Source organism: Python bivittatus, unplaced genomic scaffold (assembly GCF_059951505.1).
Source record: "Python bivittatus isolate LINGU-HERP-01145 unplaced genomic scaffold, Pbiv_v1 ctg000980_np1212, whole genome shotgun sequence".
NCBI lineage: Eukaryota > Metazoa > Chordata > Lepidosauria > Squamata > Pythonidae > Python > Python bivittatus.
In genome coordinates, this window is record NW_028277125.1 from 55,309,091 (window position 1) to 55,328,749 (window position 19,659).

General features: G+C 37.4%; 2 long non-coding RNA genes across 8 annotated transcripts in view; one reads left to right on the plus strand and one right to left on the minus strand.

Moving 5' to 3' along the window:
* Positions 1 to 1,153, plus strand: part of LOC112540176 (uncharacterized) — a 72,353-nt gene extending 71,200 nt beyond the window's left edge. For both annotated transcript variants that reach the window (XR_015794488.1, XR_003084243.2), the window contains exon 4: positions 74 to 1,153. This is a non-coding gene — a long non-coding RNA (uncharacterized LOC112540176). The remainder of the gene's footprint in view (positions 1 to 73) is intronic.
* LOC112540177 (uncharacterized) overlaps positions 1 to 19,659 on the minus strand; it is an 82,024-nt gene that overhangs the window by 41,466 nt on the left and 20,899 nt on the right. The window contains exons 1-5 of one of the 6 annotated variants that reach the window (XR_015794482.1): positions 17,416 to 17,920; positions 13,365 to 13,461; positions 12,868 to 12,978; positions 11,946 to 12,078; positions 9,478 to 10,376 (exon numbers count right to left, since the gene is read on the minus strand). The exons of 1 other annotated variant lie outside the window; for it this stretch is intronic. This is a non-coding gene — a long non-coding RNA (uncharacterized LOC112540177). 4 more of the 6 variants (XR_015794481.1, XR_015794484.1, XR_015794483.1 and 1 more) reach the window with 4 other exon arrangements.

The following is a 19,659-nucleotide window of genomic DNA, read 5'->3' on the forward strand; positions in this document are numbered from 1 at the left end:
AGTCTCTCTTCCTGAATTAGCCAAGGTGATCTCTGGCATAGTGCTGGATTACATTAGACTTCTTGTCTTGCAGGATTCTACCATCCATGATGAGATTGCCCAGTGAAGAAAGGCTCAGAATTTAATGTCTACCATGACAACCATGGACTGGTTCCAGTTGTGTCTGGCCTCACACATGAAGCTGGATTTTCTTTTTGGTTTGGTTGATGTTGGAGACTGAACAGTGGAGACGCTTCCTGTAACTCTGGTGTTATGAACAGATCACCCTTTGGTTAGTACTACACTGGTGGCTTCTATACATCTTTGGAAGGGGTGGAGGACTGGTTGAAATGGTTTGAACCAGGCACTTGATGGATCAGGATATTTTTCTGAATGCATGTAGGTAATTTCACACTTTGTGTATTAGAAATACTGTTGAATATGTGGCTGGTTTTGCATGAGGAGATGGCCTGCATGGTTGATACTATTGCACCTAAATATTATCTTCCCTCCAACAGAGCTCAGTTAGCACCTTGGGAGCTGAGACTAGTGAAGCAAATATGTAGAGAATTGAAGCATGAGTAGAGGACTTCTTATGATGAATTGAATAAAAAAATGGACTGGGGGCCCATTTGAAATCTTATTCTGTAGTTGTGAGTGCAGCAAAGGGGAATGACTTCTGTGCCTTGATTGCATCCCCACCAACCAGGCTAGTGATCCTTTTCAGTATTGTGCAACACCTCCCTCATTAATATGTTGGAGGAGGGGAGCCAAAAGAGTTGGAAGCTTGCTGTGAGCATTTTCCATCATTATCTGCAGATAAAGTTGATCAAATTTTGCCTCCACTTGGAGTCCAAGTTTATTATTTGTAGAATCCCCTCTCCTATGATGAACCTGCCTGGTTACTTAGATCAGCAGGAGAGGCCCTTCTGCTCCTACTGTCAGAAGCTCAACTATTGGGTACATGGGCAAGGCCATCTTCTGTATGGCTCCTGAGTTATGAAATATGTTTGGTTCCTGTTCTCCCAGTATTTAATTGTTAAACATTTCATGACATTTTAATTTTGGTTTGCTTTTAATTGCATTAATTTTATTACATGTTATACTCTGCATTTTTCTTGTTGCATGTTGCCTTGAGAATTGGAAGAAACATTGATAAGTAAAATAAAAAAGATATAATGATCTTGTGAGCCTCAAATTTGTTTGCCTACTTAGCATTTCCTTCATATGTTGAACATCCTCTAAGAAGTACCTTTCTCACATTTAAAAATATGTAATTGGAAAACAGCTTCCCCCATAACAAGGAGCACAGATTCTATGAAAGGTTAGTCAAAAGATAAAGCATATGTTTGCCATCTTTGCTCCAGATATGAGAACCAGATGCTTAAATATACCAGCCACCATACTTAATGTAACACTCTTTTTTTTTTTTATTAAACCCAGTTTTATAAAAACTCTCCACCTCTGTTAGTTACTTTCAAAGAGGTCGCATATTCCTCATTGCAACTATCATTATGTATTTAGAGTAAATTAGACGGCCACATAGACTGTTTTTGATTATTACTGCAAAAGAGCAAGAGGGCACCTTATTCTTCTCCCCGCCTTTGATAAATTAAAAGAACTGTAAATGGGTGATTTCTGCAACCTGCAAAAGGGCAAGTCCATCTGTGACTCATTTTGCATTGCTTTAAAGAAGATTTATTTGATTAATTTGGGCAGAATCTAGAGAGAATATCGATCCCCCTTTCCTTTTTAGTTCTATTGCTCAGGAGTGGGAGAAAAAAAGAAAACCCAGCCTAGCACAGACATTTCAGGAATGAAAAATTGTCAGCATGTTATTATTATATGAACAAAGTTTGCTGCGTTCGTGGTGAGATAGAGAATTGCTGCCTAGCCAACTGGAAGAACGCCGTTCAAGAATGGATTTAATATTCAATAGGCCATATGCCACCACCATGGGAAAGAAGCAAGGCCCAAAAATGTAGGGTAGATTACTGGTCAATTGACCTAAGTTGGTAGAGGATCCAAGAGAGCATTTGCAAAATCCTATCATTTTATTTCAGATTAAAATCTTTGGAGTAGATCTCATGTCTGAAAAAATCATAATATGTTCACTAAAAACAAGAATTAAAGTAAATTGCCTCCCCACAGGTTATTTTGTAATAATAATAGTTTTTAAAAATTATGTGTATGTGTTGTACGCATCTATAGGATTTGTGCAGTGAGATGTAATAGCCAAATAACAGACATGGAAAAAGTAAGTGCATAAATTCCTTTTCAATGCAGGTTGATGGAAATGTTCTCTTTGGTCAGAATCTCTGTGTTCATGTTACAAACAGGTGGGAGAAGAGAGCCTGATTGGATATATGATTGGATTATGACTGAGTTGCTGATGCCTAGGACAGGTGGCTAACAGAAGAAGAGGTTGAGACAATTGGTAATTTGGTGGAAGAGTTTGTGATAGAAAGACCTAGAAATGTGTACTTGGAGGGAGGGGAAGAGGTTGGATGCAAGCAGTGCAAGAGGCAGGCATCCATGCATGGTGTATGAGGGAGAAAGGGCAAGCATGTAATAAATGAAGCAGTGGTTGGGGGAGGAAAGGTTGAGAATGGACAATGGACCAGTAGGGCTGGTCCAGCACCTGCATTGGCTAAGAAGCAGAGATGGGGAGAGAATGTATGCATAATAGCTGGTTGGGTGAAAAAGGCCCAAAGTAGGATAATGGGTCGGTTGAAAAAGGTACCTCTTTTATCTGCATCACTCACAAATAAAGTTATATCCATGTATACATTTTCAACCAAAGGAGGGATGGTAGAAGACTCCATTCAGTGTTGTCTTCCATGCTATGGACAAAGTCTGTTTTGAAAAAGGTTGAAAATTACTCCCATGAAAATCAGGGCCAAATTCTTTTCACATCCCAACTTTCTGCATGGCCCACCCTGTGCTACTAATATCCAAAAAGTTCTAATCATAGAAATTAAAAGTAGATAGGATGGAACATAGTCTGAATCCCAAATGCTGAACTGAAAGCTGCTATGATTTTCTAAGAATGTAAGGAAAGGGTTACAATGTGTGTGTGTTTTTGTGAAGAATACCTAAAATTACTGGTTACAGTGGCAAACAGCGGCAATCAGCTAAATAGAATACAGTACTAGCACTATTAAGAAAGATTGCTTGGATCTCCCTGGCATTGTTGTAGGTCCTTCCATTAGCTATTACCCTGTGGAGGTGCACAATTTAATTCTCTGCTTGTCAGCCTCCAGGTGCAAGATCCATCCATTGCAAACTTCAGTCTGAAGAAGTGGTATGTGGAAAACAAAGCTCTCCCTCTCTTTCTCTCTGCCATTGCTTATGAAGGGTTGTCTATATAGTGATAAATGGGGTTAGGTTGAAATTCCCCTATCTTCATCTTTCCTGACAAGCAGGAAGAATGAGGAAGATCAAAAGCAAATGAAAATCAATAGGATTAAGGTTCTGAAATTCTTCTGTTTTGCCACAGGCTGTCACTATAACTCCACACACTTTACAGCTGGAGATTTTTTTTTTTTTTTAGTTTCCTAAAAGAAGTAGCTAGAATAGACAAGGTTTACTCTTGGGTTTATTTTTATTTTTTTACAAGTTTCTGAGATATAATCTCCCTGAAGATTTGTCTAGGAATCTAAAGCCTATACACATTTCTCTAAGAAGGGAATAAAGTATTTGTCTTGATAACATGCAAGCTGTGTTTATGGAGGTAGTTTGGTTGGTAGAATGGGATGGCCAGAAAGAGAGATATAGAGAATGAGAGACAGAGAATCTAGTAACAGTTTTAATATTGCAGGGTTTTGCATATATAAGTCATTTGTGTCCCTGTACAAATTTGCCTAAGAGTACACAAGTGAGAAATCTGTGATCTCAATGACTCCTGTTTGGTCTAACTGATACCATGCCAAGCTCTTCTGATGACAACAGATAAGTATACCTCAACAATGAAATATTTCCATTACAGTAGGATCATGGGTTGGGAGGCAATTGCTTTACAATTCATACATGGAAGTTCGATTCAGTGTTTGAAATGATAAAGTGGATTGATACTTTTCATTCCAGGAAGTAAAAATAATCAGCTAAAATACTGTCCCAAGAGATGTTTCATTACTTTGGTTCTCCACTTTCACTTTCCTGTTAACTGAGCTATTGATTTCATTAAGAAAAAAAATGGACAAAATTACACTGACCATCTGACCCAGACAGAGTCTTCAAAAGGTCCAGCATTTCAGACATGTTAGCTCACAGCACATAATAATACAGATTCAAGAGTCAGCATGTACTGCAACAGAGGGTCTGCTCTTCTCCCAAACAGTTAACATCATGCACATCCTGATCAGATTTACTAATGAAGCAACATTCTCCATGTGGTTGGTCCTCTCTTCCATCGTTCAGACTTCCATCACCTATGACACAGACACATTAGATGGATGCCCATAGGTATAGTATCTGAATCACATGACTTCTCTCTCTTGGAAAAAAGGGAAGAGATTGGGCATAGGCAGAGTATGAGCATCAAGTAGAACAAGTATGAAAAAACTTGTTACTCAGGTAGACGTCTAGACACGTGTGTATCCAATATTTTGTGCTGATCAAAAACTGTGGTATGTCAGAGGTGATTAGAGGATACGTTTTAAAAAGCAAATGGAGTCTTTTGTCTTGCAATAGCTCTGTTTCTAAAGCAAGTTTTCAAGTCAAAACATAAAGAAGGGGAAAGGACACATTGCCAGTGGAAGACAGAGATAAAGGGTCCAGCTGAAGGTCAGTGAGATGGAAAAAGTCAGCACTATTGAAACTGCAATTACAAATATTGGTCAAGGGCTGAAACAAGTCCAATCAAGTATCTTGGTCTTATTCTCTGATCTTCAGTATCACACAATGGACATTTGACTTATGTGGCACTAAATGCCCAAAGGATTGCAGCTGCCATCCAATTTTTTTTCAGCATAGAGAAGCTTAATAGAAACTCATGGCAATTTTCTCAGCCAGATCTTGTGTATTGTGTCCATATAATAAAGTTACCCTTTTAGAATTAGTTCAGAATTTTATAATCTTTCTTCCAGGTTCCTTGCTTCATCTCAAATGCAGTTTTCCACATTGCAGTGGGGTTGAATTTGTACTGAGTCCAGGCAAGAATGTTTAACCTATGGCTAATGTTAAATTTCTATCTGCAGAGTTTAACACCTCTCATTTTGGAATGTAAATTTTCATAATCTCACAGGTTCATGTGGGAGAAGAAATTGTTCCAGTATGACTTCTTTTTAGGTTCTGTGAGCACAATGACTTATGATCATGCTAAACTGGAGCTTAGTCAAAGGATCCTAGATACAGATTGTCAAACTGATGAGAGCAGGATAACAAACTCAGTCTGTTTAGGTGCCCAGATTTACAGTGAAAGTCAACTCGGTCCATAAATCAATTTACTGTGCCAAATATTGTAGGATGAATTTTATCAGCACATGTGCTGCTTTGGACAGTCTCCCTTGAAAGGTATATAAAGTTAGCATATTCAGACAAGCTATTCAGAGTGGCTCTGAAACAGCAGCATATATTATATATAGCAATTGCTATGCAAATATTGGTTTAGAGTATTACCTTCTTCTCCAACAAAATATCAAGGCCAATCTGACATGTTTTTGTTATTTACTTACCTTTCTTCTGACCGAGTTTCTCTGAGTGCATGTCATGTTCAACTGCTCAACCCTTGTCATCCCAAAACAAGGGTTACTAATAGCATTTTAAAGTTTGCTTTTATGTTATATTGTTATTGATGTGGTCTTGCCTTTGGTTTTTATATATGATCAGTGAACAAACTAAAATTCTATTTTAGCAGTGACTTTGAATCACAAATGTCTTCATGCCCACTCAGCAAAATTGAATCTGTTAAAGCCTATTATTTGGCTCATGCATGACTTCATATAGGCTTCACTTAACATAGCTATAAGCATATTTATTAGATTAGAATTCTACTCATCACCCATCATGAACAGGGCAGTATACTGGTCCAAAGCTGAGAACCTTTGGAAGTCTGAAAGCAAATAAAGTCAAGCTTGAAGAAGGGAGTGTAGCTTACTGTAGAATGAAACCTTCCCAGTTTAGTCCTAAGCTTCATGAAAAGCACAGTTGGAAAGGAAACCCATCAGAAGCCCGGGGGGGGGGGGGTCCATGCCAGTTTTGTCTAGATGAACCAATAGCTCTATGAGGATGCTAAAGATTGTGCCTGCTACAAGCTATTATGTTTTGCCCAGAGGCTATTGTGGAAGCAGAAATTCCTAGCCTGTAGATTTTTCTAGCTTGGCCTTTGCTTGAACTACTCTGACTTCACCTTCTACCCCCTTGATAATCTTTTCAATGTTGGTGACTTTTTTAAAAGGTGGGGGTTTTAGCCCTGAAAAAAGACAAGCTAGCACCTGCAATCACACTATAAAAGCCTGCCTTAACTGTTGCCTATGTCATTATTATTATTATTATTAATAATAATAATTGGGACATATGGTCCCATACCAGACTGTTCTATGACAATGCTAGCCCCTCATTGAATATGTGTATCAGTTAATGTGAAATGACTGGATAAGACCTATCAAGAGTGAAATCTCTTTTATCAAGAGCGAAATCTGATTTTTAAAATAATTTTGGGAAAATAAAGACTCAATTCTGGGGGTGAGGGAAGGCAGAGATCCTTACTTATTTTTTCCCATTTCTCACAACACCTGTGCACAAACCAGAATTTCTTCTGCCATGCTTCTGGTTTGATCAGGATCCAGAAGGATTTTTGACATGCACTCCAGAACCCCAATGAATCCTCAAAAGATTTTGAAATGCATTTTATTTCAGAAAGCAGTGCCCAAAGCGAAAGTGCGTGCCCAAATCCTTCTAATGTATTACTGGATGAACGTTCACTTGTATAAAGTGAAGACCAGAACTGGTTTTTCCACTTGGCAAAGTAAGAACTAACACAGGTGGGCAACTTTTTTGTGGCCAGGAGCTGTATTTCAAAAAAAGAGAAAATTATTTGCAGTATCTTTTGATCGCCAAAGGATTCACTCAACCAAATCCTTAGAGAACTAGAGGCAGAATTATTGGCCTATTTATTACATTTTGGAGTTTGCTGTTTTTATGTTACCCTTTTCACTAAAAAATATGGCAGAAAATCATGCAATTTTGGCCATTCACCACTGAATTTTTGCAGCAGATTCTTGGACAGCAAAGCAAAGCAAGAGAAGGAAAAGTAGTAATTTGGGCCAAATACAGCATTCATGCTGTCCTTTCCCAGCCTAGAAAGAACAAACAAGAGTCATGCCTAATGTCTGGCTATTAGAGTTCATAGTAGCAAGTGAACTGAAAATGAAAGCTTTGGAATATTTGCAACACCTGTTTTGCTCTGATTTATTCCTCCACAATTCACCTGGGGAATCATTTCCCCCATTCTTCCTTCACATTATGGCTCTTCCTTTAAGATGGCAAATCATGCACTTCAAATGCACATGGTTCAATTTGAAATCCATGGCACCTCCCATTAGAAAAGATTTCAGACAGCTGGAAGAACTCTGCTTTACACTTTGAAAGACTATATTGACTGAATTAAAATAGGTCAGCCTTCCTCAATTTAGAATTAGAGTCTGAATTCCAAGCCACTTCTGGATGCCCTTCAGATAAACCGGGACTGCAAAATGCAGAATTCCTGGCCAGCAAGGACAATGGAATTCTCTGAGTTCTTGTTCCAACACATCTGGAAGGCACCAGACTGGAGAAGAGTTGGATAAACCCCTTCATATATGTTTATGGGAATCATGCTTAATTCATTTGGAATGCTTACCAAACAAGAAGCCATCTGCACAGCTGACATACATGATATATTTCCATTCATTATAATCCATCTCTTAATTACTGCTGTCATAAACAGCAGGAAAACTTGCTGGCTCTGTAACTAAAGGCATTGGAGAGATGGGTCACAGTCGCATAAACACATGTGTTTTGGAATCCAAAAGTTGGAAGGAATCACCCAAAGAGATCAAGTTCAACCTGTTATGGGTGACAGGGCTGAGTGGCAGGTATTGTTATGAAAGCAGTTCGTGCACTGTGACATTCACTGACCCCTGTGCTTGCTCAACCTCAGTTCATGTTAGTCATACACAATCTTGAATCCTGCCTGCATTTTCTCTATGAGCAAAAGCTCGCTGTATTTTTCTTCCAACCTGATTTAGTGTAGGGAGTGGATCATAAAACAGATCATTTGCTTTCCCAAATGTTTTCCCCTCACCCTTGCTGTAAAAGGAATGGGGATAGGAATCCCCATGTGCAGATAGTGAGAATCTTCTCTGCACTTTGAACTGTTAAAAGTGCATTTGGCAAAATTGGGGCTCTCGCTTCCTCCCTCCCTTTCCAACATGTACATAAATATGGCAAGCATATAACAAATATTAATGAAGTCCTAAATCAAAAGACTGTCATTACAACATGATTATCGTAAGTCAGGAATGCATGTGTTTCCCAAATTTTTTTTTTAAATGACGGTAAAAGCTGAATCCTTCATACTTCTTTACTTTTCGAAAAAGTATTTTGTTTAGCTGGGATTCCTGCCAGTCTCATTTGAATCATTAATTTCTCAGCCAGAGCAAAGCAAAAAATCCTTGCAAACTAGTTCTAGGTTGATTCTAGCTATATATCCAGGTTCTTCTATTTAACCTGCAAAGGCTACAAGGAAGTTTTTTTTGTGGAGAAGCTGTTCTTAATCCCCTCCACCTATTGAACGAAATTCTGATGTTAGATCAAAGGGTATGACCTGAAGAACAATGTTTGATGTGTTCACTCAAACCTATTCCCAGACAGTTTTAATAAATCCACTGTGTATGAATCAGAAACATCCTTGCCTTGCATTCCCTTCAGAATAAGGGAGACAGTTTTTAAAATTATGACGGTGGATAAGGATTAGATTAATCTATGTTCTAAGAAATTTTGCACACTGAAGCTGAAGTAGACTCCAGTGCCTCTGCCAACAGATCTCTAAATGCAGATATTGATATCCATTTCCCACTCAGTTCTTAAACATTCATTGTTATCAAAAGACTCCAAAATGTAAACAGTAGAGGTTAACTGTTTAATTTGGATTTGAGGCAATGCATGCATTTTCAAATGCTGTCAAGTGATCTAGTGGAATGTTGGTAAAAAGCTATAGAAGGCACTATTGGCCACATTCCCCACAGGGATGCCTTCCAGATGTGTGGACTTCAACACCCATAGCTGAGAATTCTGGGAGGCAAACTCCATAATCTTAAACACATCAAGGTTGGAGAAAGCTGGAGTAGGTACAGGAGAGAGTTAAGGGAAGAGCAGAAGACTAATGTTTCAACCCTAGAAGTACAAGTAATTGAAACTATACAAAACATGGCACAGCTACAATGGAAACTAGACACAAGAAAAATCTTGTTCTATTATTTCATAATATCTCTCCAACACAGACCAAGTTGAGAATATTTTATTTTACAGATTTACTGTTTAAAGCCAAATCCCACATTTTGAACAATTCATTCATAAACATCTGCATGGCAAGGAGCCAGCAATGTTCTTCATCTGTCCATGTTCATAGAAATATCCAACTTGGAAAGGCTTTCCCCTCCCACTGGTGTACTGCGAGCCAGAACAAATGTGATCATCTTTTAAACCATCCTTTCATGTGGTATTTTGGCATACTGGTTCCTGAAGTGTCCTTAATTGTTATTGTAATAATAACACAGGAGTATTTTGGCTTAAATCAACATTCTCAAGCTTACATGCCTGTGAGTCCCATTACTAACAGGATAACTGAAATTCCTCAGCAATCCCGTATTTGCAACAATTTATTCTAAATCATATTACTCCAGGGAGAACTGTGCACACGAGTTTAGAATAATTGTTATCTTGCTGGAAATGTGCAAAAGATGTCATTCCATAATGGTTATTAGAATAAAACTCTTAAGGAAATATATAATATTGACATCTTGGACTACTAGGTACTATGTTGTAAAACTCTTAAAAGTTTTCAATTTTGAAAGAATTATTGGCTACAGCTCTAGCCTGATGCCATACTGCAGTAGTCAAGAACATTCTTCTTCTTCTTCTTCTTCTTCTTCTTCTTCTTCTTCTTCTTCTTCTTCTTCTTCTTCTTCTTCTTCTTCTTCTTCTTCTTCTTCTTCTTCTTCTTCTTCTTCTTCTTCTTCCTCTTCCTCTTCCTCTTCTTCCTCTTCTTCCTCTTCCTCTTCCTCTTCCTCTTCCTCTTCTCCTCCTCCTCCTTGGTGTTTAATATGTAATGGATCCTTAAATGGCTTCTTGGATACTTTTTGAAACATCAAGAGACATTGTGAATCAATGTAATGGAGATTTCCATGAAGTCCTGCCTTTTAAAGGAAATTAGAAAATGAACAGGTGCTTATAGGAACTGATGTGGGCAATGCATTTGACTTCCCTCATTGTGTACTCATCTATAGACATTTAGAATGGGGTGTGGGATTTTCTTTTATCATAGTGGCTTAAGAAACTTTTCCATGTAGTTTGAAAATAATATGTAAAAGGCACCACATAATGCAGTCTAAATGCTTTGATTAACCAATTACATCTAATTCAGGCTAATATGTATTGCAATTTCTTCTTAGTCTTTTTAAAAGAGATCTTATATTCTTCCCATATAAATCAGCTCACACTGATCCATTAATGTGTTCTGCTTGTATCTGCCTCCAAAACCATATCCTCTATTTTCTAGCAAGATCCCACGCTCTGGAGTGTGCAGGATGGTCCAGGCTTAACTAAAGAGGCAGCTGTTCACTATTTATTTTTATCCTCTTTGTTAGATGGATAGCCATGTACTCCATATATTACATACCATCCATCCTCTGCAGTTAATCAGTCAGAGCTCTTCAGAATGGCCGTTCATTCATCCTGACTGCCCAGTGCTATGCCTTTCATCAGACATATGTGATCCTTGTAATTAGATACTATACTGGATAGTAACCTTAACTTTGTTGTTTCTAAGCTTAACTTTCAGTTTTATCAGTGCAACATTTGTAGGGCATTTCATGGCAACTTTGCCTAGCACAGAATGCCACTAATCTAGTTCAATTATACAATTCTACAAATCTCTATATAAAATAATGACTGCAGGAAGCAGTATGTTTTGTTCTCTGCCAGCTTTCCATATGAGTTAGACTATATGTACTTAGAGCAGACTCACTGTAATAATTAGATTTCATAGTCCTTTTATTTATGTATCCAATTATACAACATGGATTTATTTTAGTAAACGTGTACACCTTCACCTTCTGATGCTTATGTAAAGGAGTTAACAATTCAAATTCTAATTTCAGTCAATTAAAGTCATGAATAACAAGTTCCATTGGTTTCATTGAGTCTATTTTAATTAAGTCTGGATCCAGCCCTAGGAGAAGCTGCAGATCTTTCCTTTTTTAAAAAAAAGACCCAAGCAAGGTTAAATTGGCAGCGCTTTGTAGAATCTCCAACTGAAATTCATTATCATGTTTCATAATCACTTATTGGTTTGCATTGCATGGATGCATGCACAGATACACACACAAATATAAAATACATATATATACACAGAAGACGGGATTTCCTTTAGAAGATGGAAACCCATCTGTAATTGGTTTGGATCAATGATGGCCAAATGTTAGCCTGTTGGCCAGATATGGTTTCCAGTCTCATTTTTCCTCATGCTTCATGCTTTCTCTGTATTTTATAACAGATTGGATGTGCAAGGCATTATTTCTCACATGGCAGACATCTCTCGCAGCAGGAAATGAGAGGTATCCCAAGATCTCAGCATGGTATAGGCATACTGAGCCAAGACCTAATATATACAGTACTTGCTCATTTTATCTTAATGAAAACTATAGATATCTCAAACACATATTGTCTGCTTTGAAATTCAAGCTTCAAGGACTTCTAATACTCACTTCAGATATAAGATGAACATTAGGACTCCATAATTCTTCTGCCTGAAATTAAAATCTGGGTCTTGGAATAACCCAGAAATGTCCATTCTCCCACTTGATGAAGCTACACTTCAGCCACTCCCTTAACTGGCAGCTTTTTAAAACAAAAAACAAGAACAAAACTTCAGAGTCTGAAGTATGCAAATACAAGTAGACATGGGAAATGCAATTTTTCTGCATGTTACTGTGGAAGACCATATCCACTGAGAAAATAGCATTTTCTAGACTTATTCTAATTGCCAGCCTAATTTAAGAGAAGGTATGACAGAAAGGACTATAGTACATGGACTACATGGTTAACTCTTTGCACCTATCACTTTCTAATTTGAGCTGACTCTCACATACTGCATATCTGCAGAAAGAGGTACAGGTAGTTGTTGACTTATGACCATTCATTTAATGACCATTCAAAATTATGATGGCACTGAAAAAAATTACTTACAACCAGTCCTCACACTTATGACCATCACAGTATCCCAGTGGTCACATGATCAAAATTTGGGTGCTTGGCAACTGGTATGTATTTAGGATGGTTGCAGCATCCCGGGGTCACATGATCGCTATTTGCGATGTTCCCAGGGGGCTTCCAACAAGCAAAGTCAATGGGGAAGCCGGATTTGCTTAATGACTGCGGTGATTTGCTTAACAACCATGGCAAAAAAGGTTGTAAAATTGGGCATGACTCACTTAATGACCACATCACTTAGTGATGGAAGTTCTGGTCCCAATTGTGGTTGTAAGTAGAGGACTACCTGTAATCTGGTTTGAGCTCTCCCAATTCAAAACAGGAAAATAGTGGGGCAAGTAAGCTAACTGTCTTCTCTGCACAAGCCTATCTAACCCAAATCTATGATAACTATATTTAATTTTTAAAAATCCTTACAAGGGCTGAAGATGTGAATGACTCCCTATCAGGTTGATCACTGTGCTCTTAGTTAGGATCAAGCCCAAGGAACACCTTGCAAACACTACAAAAATGATTGAGTTGAAGATTCTGTTCAAAACAATGAAATGGAAGATTTCAGTTAGTAGAGATTAAAATAAGACACGAATGTGAATAGTATTTAGAATAAATCATAACTAATATAAGTTGGCAGAACTCTAAAAGAGTTTCAGGAGGGTATGCAGAACACTTTTTCCATGTTTATCAAGGTTTTCATTTTACATGCCAAGGGGCATTCTCTGGTTAGAGGAATGAGCCCCAAATCTATTGGCTGGTAAGAGTTCTGTGGGATAAGTCTACTGCCAGCAGTGTTCCTACTAGTAGTAGGCTGCTGGGATGCTAAGAGGAGTGATAAGACTCTTGGCTATAGGGTTCTGAGGGGCCTATTCCTCAACTGCTTTCTCACACAACCCCCTCTGGCTTCCACATGCTCCTACTTGGCAGTATTGGTGGCAGTTCCTCTTCCACCACAGCTTCTTCCTCCTCTGCTGTCAGTGTCTTTTTGGTGGCTAACATGTCCTCAAGGTGCAGAGGCTGTTTAAAATGGAAAAAAAAGTTGGTATTGCTGCTTAATACTTAAATTTCAGTCAGATGCTGCCCGAGTAGGTACTGAACCCTTTAGAATGGCAACAGGGAAGGCCTGCAACTGTTCAAATGCTCTTAAGAACTGCACACCCACAAAAAGCACCTTGTGATTTATGCAGCTGCCTGATCCTTATACTTGGAGGGGTTTTTTCCCTTCATTTAAATAGCATGTGGTGCTATAATTTTTGAATCAGTTGATCTGCAGAGCAGCATACTATCACCATAATATCTGGTGGTCATTTGTAGAGTTTCTGGACTGCAAGGATCAGATCAATGCCTACTCTTTGTTCCTTGAAGTCACAGTGACCCTGAAATAATATGTGTGTGTCTGTGTGTTTGTGTGTGCGGAGAAAGTGGAATAGAAGTACGTCTGAATATATATATAGAATGAATTGAATAGAAAAAAAAATATGAAAGCCATAACTTTCCACTTTCTTCTATATTTTGTGCTACATTTTATGCAATTCATATAATATTGATCCGATGCTTATAAGGAGATTTTCCTAAAATTGGTCAAAAATTATCTTTCAGTTTTTTAAAAGAATGGATATATTCTTTTTCTTTTTTAAGACTCTTAATGAAGTCTAATTTCTAGCTGAGGACTCTAATAAAATATATGTGGTTATTCTGGCCACCTTGTAAAAAATAATGATCAACATTAATAATGATAATTATTTTGAAAGCTGAGCTACTTCATTCATAAGAGCTGTGCATTCTATAATACATATCATTGAACCTTTTGGCCTATTCATGAATGATGGATAACAAGGGATTATACCTCATTCCCTATGTATCTTTGTTTTACTGATTAATAAGATTTGTAGTACCGGTTAATTATGAAATGCAATTGCATTATAAAAAATATTATCAGGATTTCATAGAATCATAAGGTTGGAAAGGATCTTGGAAACATTATAAATATTCTGTTGAATGCAATATCATAGTGGACTAAAATGAGCAACTCACCACCCACTTTGTAACATATAAATATAGGAAACCTGAAATAGATAGCCATATTCTTGAAGTATACAAGAAATGTGGATGAGAAACCAAATATGATGGCTTATTATGAGGAAATGAGGATGGAGTTGGATAAAAGGAATTTGAGATCAAGTCCATCCCAACCATGTAATTTGGAAGATGTGACTATGTCCTGAATACTTGTATGCTCTGCAAAATGGAATACTCTTTTTCAGAATGTCTTCAGAAGAAAATGAGTAAACAACTGCCGAAACCTTTGGCCATTAAAAAGAAATGCCAAGATTGTGTCTACTATTCTATAATGGGTGGGGGATGTTATGGCTGATTTATCATTAGCTCCATGTGTTACCAATCTTTCTTTCTTTTCAGTGTGATAATTGTATAGTTGAAATTAGACATAGTTATTTGGTCATTGAACAATGAAGAAACAGTAAAATCACTAAGAAAACAATACTGTGCCACACTTGTAAAAAATAAAATAATAACAAGACAGCAGAGTAATACAACATTCACATCAGGGAACAGTGTTTTTTCCAAGTCAGTAACATGTACCTATGCTTTTGTTTTTTAACACTGTAATTTTTTTTCATAAAGATATTGGAATTCAGACTTTCTGTTGAGTTAGATGCAAATGGAATGCTTATTTGCACACTCTCTCTACATTTACCCAATACATTTCTTTATCATCACTTTTCCACAAACTAAATGGGTGGGGAAGTGGTTTCTCAGTAGATTTGAATAATTTTATTCTTATTTTTGATGTTGCTGACAACTTTTGCCTGCTAATTGTTAAGGTAATTGATGTCAAAGCCATCCCTAAATTACACAGAATTTAGTTTCTATCATGAGAAGCACCTATGAGCACATGTGTCTGCACACACACTTAGCTAACCCCTTCCTTCCTTCCTTCCTTCCTTCCTTCCTTCCTTCCTTCCTTCCTTCCTTCCTTCCTTCCTTCCATCCATCCATCCATCCATCCATCCATCCGGTTTAGCATGCTTACAGTCAGTGGTTTAGAACATCCTTGGAAAGGAACATCCTTGGAAAGGAACATTCTAGAGGCCCATACCCACACTTTGACGTTTTCCAACAACCAGTTTTTCTCATTTTGTTTTTCATTCTCTCTCTTGCTTACTCACTCTCCCTTTTTCTCATCAAAGAAACAACGTTATTTTTTCTCTCCCTTACTAAGTGATACAGGCACTTTTTCTCTTTAACTTTTAGAAGTATTGAGTGCACAAGCATGCCTGTATTTCTCCCAAAATTTCCAAAGAAGGGAGAGGAAGGAGGAGACATGGAATATCATATGCTGACTTTTTTTTTTTAATAAATACATGGATAATGGGAGATTGGCTTATGCACAGTAGTAAATAATAACTCGGATACTAGTATATTTAGACCTTACATTCCCTTAATTTTTATATACAGGTAGTCCTCATTTAGCAACCACAATTGGGACCAGCAACTTGGTCATTAAGTGAAGCAGTTGCTAAGTGACACAATGACTGTGCTTACGAACTTACTTCAGCTTTCCTTTGCTTTACAGACCTGCAAAGGTTGTAAATGTGAGGATTGGTCACAAAGTTACTTTTTCATCACCATCATAACTGCAAACAGTTGCCAAATGAAGCAGTCGCTAAATGAGGACTACCTGTAGAATGAACAACATCCTCTTAAAAGTTGAAAAACTAAAAATTTAATGCTCATGGGTGTTCTAGGACTAGATGCACCAATGGGACTGCCTATTTTCCTTTGAAAATTGTCCTTTCTCAATCAAGTGGAGCATCCCTATAGTAGAAATTCTTCCTCTGACAATTCACATTCAGTTTATGTAGCTTTTCTCAAGTATCATGACACTATTTTGATGTTACAAAGGTATACTTTGTTCACTTACTGATATTATATCTTTATATTGTTTTTATTTTTTTCTTTCTGCCTTTTTTATATAAAAATGATTAATTAAAAAAAAGAGAGAAACACTTTTTAAAGAAATAAGAATATAGGAAAAGTTATGCTGAATCAGACCAAAGTTCTTGCTATTATAGCATCCTATTTCTACAGTGACCAGCCAGATGCCCTTAGGAATCTTTTGAAATCAGGCAAAAATGCAACTGTACCTCTCACCAATGTCTTCCACCCAACTATTGGCATACTACATACTAAAATTTCATTGTTTGACTCTATGATGATTGAATACCTACACTTCTCTAATGACTATATATTGTCTTAACAAGTTCTAATATTTCCTTAATAGACCAGGAAATATTAGAACTAAATACCTGGCTACTATAATGATCTGATTGTGGTCCTGTGTTGGGCAGGAGGAACTTGCAATAGTGATTCATGCCCTCATCAGTACTTGATCAGAGTATTTCAGTGCACTGTACTTAGAGTTGCCTTTGAAGACCATCTGGAAGTTCCAGCTAGACCAGAATATGGTGCCCAGACATTGTTCAGGGCCCTGTACTGGCTTCCTTTTAGCTTCCAGGTGCAATTCAAAGTACTGATTATTACCATTAAAGCCCTATATGGCTTGGCACTCAAGTACTTGCAGGACCACTTTCTCCAAACAGAATTGATCTGCCCAACCAAAGGATCTCAGGAAAAAAGTACTGGTGACTCCCCAAGCTTGTAGTTTGTTGGTTGTGGGACCTGTACTGTGGAATTGCTTCCCTTTAGAAATCAGGCTGGCCCCTACATTACTAGCATTCCAGAAATTATTAAAAACCAAATTGTTTTTTGAGGTCTTTTGGAGACTGATGAGATGCCCATGACTGATTGATGCTATTTATTATGGTTTTATGGAGTTTGTTTACTGTGAATGTTTTAATTAGAACTGCTTGTTCAGGCTCTTAATTACTGTAAACCACTGAGAGTCCAGTTGATTGCAATGACAAATAAATAAATTAAAACAGAACTTACCTGCTGTCCCATCCCTTTGAAACCTGTGGAGCTATTCATCCTTCCAGAAATTAAGGGGTTAGAGCCTGGGGGAATTGGTCTGTAATTTTTTCCCCATACCTGTAACACATTTCATATCTTCAGACGGCCAAAACATTTTTGGAGGCAATGGATGTTTATATTTGTGTTCTGCCAGAACACAAATCAACCAATTGGATAAGTTTTCTATCAAATTAGTTTGCCAAGAAAAAGAAAACAGAATATTTAGAATTATCTTAAAACCACTTCTACACATATGGGTAATTGTTTGGGCTAAGGATAACAAGGGCAACAATGATAACCTGTAGATGGAACTGAACTCTAATCTCAGTTTAATGAAGTGCCCAGCCGTATGGTCATTAGGTGACCTTTGGCAAATTACATGTTATCAGTCTCAGGACTGGTTTACACAGTGAAACCATCAGAAGCATATCTGAAAAAAGGAGGAAGAGCCAACTTTTGATATCAAACTTGAATCAACATATAGGTCTTCGATGCATATTTCTTTCCTTCCTCCCTACTATTATTCACAATCCATTTAATAGTAAATTTCTTGGGAGAATTTTTTTTCTTTTTGGATACAGAGTATCAAATTAGATGTAGAGAGAGAGAGAGAAGTAGACTTTCACTGTATACATTGCTGGTTGTGTATTTTTATTCAGTGAAAGACACGCAGCTTGTTTTGAAAAGAGGGTTGGCTCGACACTGTAAAAATAAATTAAAGCTCAGTCCTCAGGTACAAGTTGTTACTTACATGTAGAACATATATTACCAAGTTTCAGAACTGAGAGAGGGATTCAAAACAAAAGAGGGAGTTCTGAACTGACTTAAAATCCCTCTCAACTTCATTTTAGCTCATAAAATAAATGGCCAATTCTGAGATGCACATCTCTCCTTCTGTTTTTCCCATAACATTCCCAGAAATAGAAGAGGGAGAAATAGAAGAGCTGGTCTTAAGACTCTGAACCTTTCCCACATGAACTTCTAAGAATAGAGATACTAGAGAAAATGCTACATGATCAACAAATTAAACCATGCAATGATATTAAGGTCTGTTAAGAAAATATTATTACTTAAACAAGAAGAACTAAGCAACAATTCTCTGTGTACTAAGGTGGTAAGATCTAAGAGAAGACAGCCTCTACCCTTATAATTGATTGACTGATTATTATGAGGATGGTTTGTCCCCAGTGGTTTGTCCCCAACCTGGCACCTATCTATCTTGCTACTGGTTGTCTTCCTCTTCTCTTTCTCCCCACCTTTTCCACCATTATAGACTTCTTAGGAAAATGAGGTCTTTATATAATATGGACATAAGCTGATCTTGTAAAACTTCTGCTTCAAAACTTAGTAGTGGTAAGTACTTCACAGCCTACATTTTCAAGCATTTTCTCCTTTAGAACTTGAAGGTACAGCATCTGTATTAGTTGGTGTTTGCAAACTTTCTTCATATGGAAATTGTGATCTTTTGAATATGATTCTCTACTTCTTCCTCTCCTTCTTTGGATGAAGAGTCCTCCTCAGGAAGTATGATACACCCACTTGAAAGTCTGTATGGATGTAAATGGTTCTCTAACTAAGAGTATACCTACCTATAAAAGTTTTAGACAGGCTTGTATTCTAACCCCAATGCTTTTTAACCTCTGTGTCAACAATAGTCCAGAATTCCTGTATGCTTCAGACATTCATATACCAAATATCCATGATACATTTATTAATATTCTTTTATATGCTGATGATATGGTTCTAATGGTACATTCTCAAATAGGCCTGAGAAGACTGTTGAGAAAGCTAAATACCTACTGCATTCTCAATTCTTTAACCATCAGTAAAACAAAATCTAAAGTGATAGTATTTATCAAAAAAGTGTGAAATATAACTGGCAGTTGAATGGGGAGCCTATTGAACAAGTGAATTCTTCTACCTATTTAGGACTGGGTTTTACCAACACAGTGTTGTGGGTCATTTTAAAAGAAGCTTGGTGAGAGCTGAGGCAAGTACCAAAAGATTATATAAACTATTTAATTATAATTACCGAGGTACCTTGACCCCCATATTGAAAGTATTTAGGGCAAAAATAGTCCCAATGCTGACCTGTGATGCGGAATTGTGGGGCCTTACAAAAGTTACCTCACTTGAACAAGTCCAGACACATTTCTTAAGAAGCATACTGGGAACTGACAAGAACACATCAGCCCCTCGGTCAGAACAGAAACTGGTATCCAC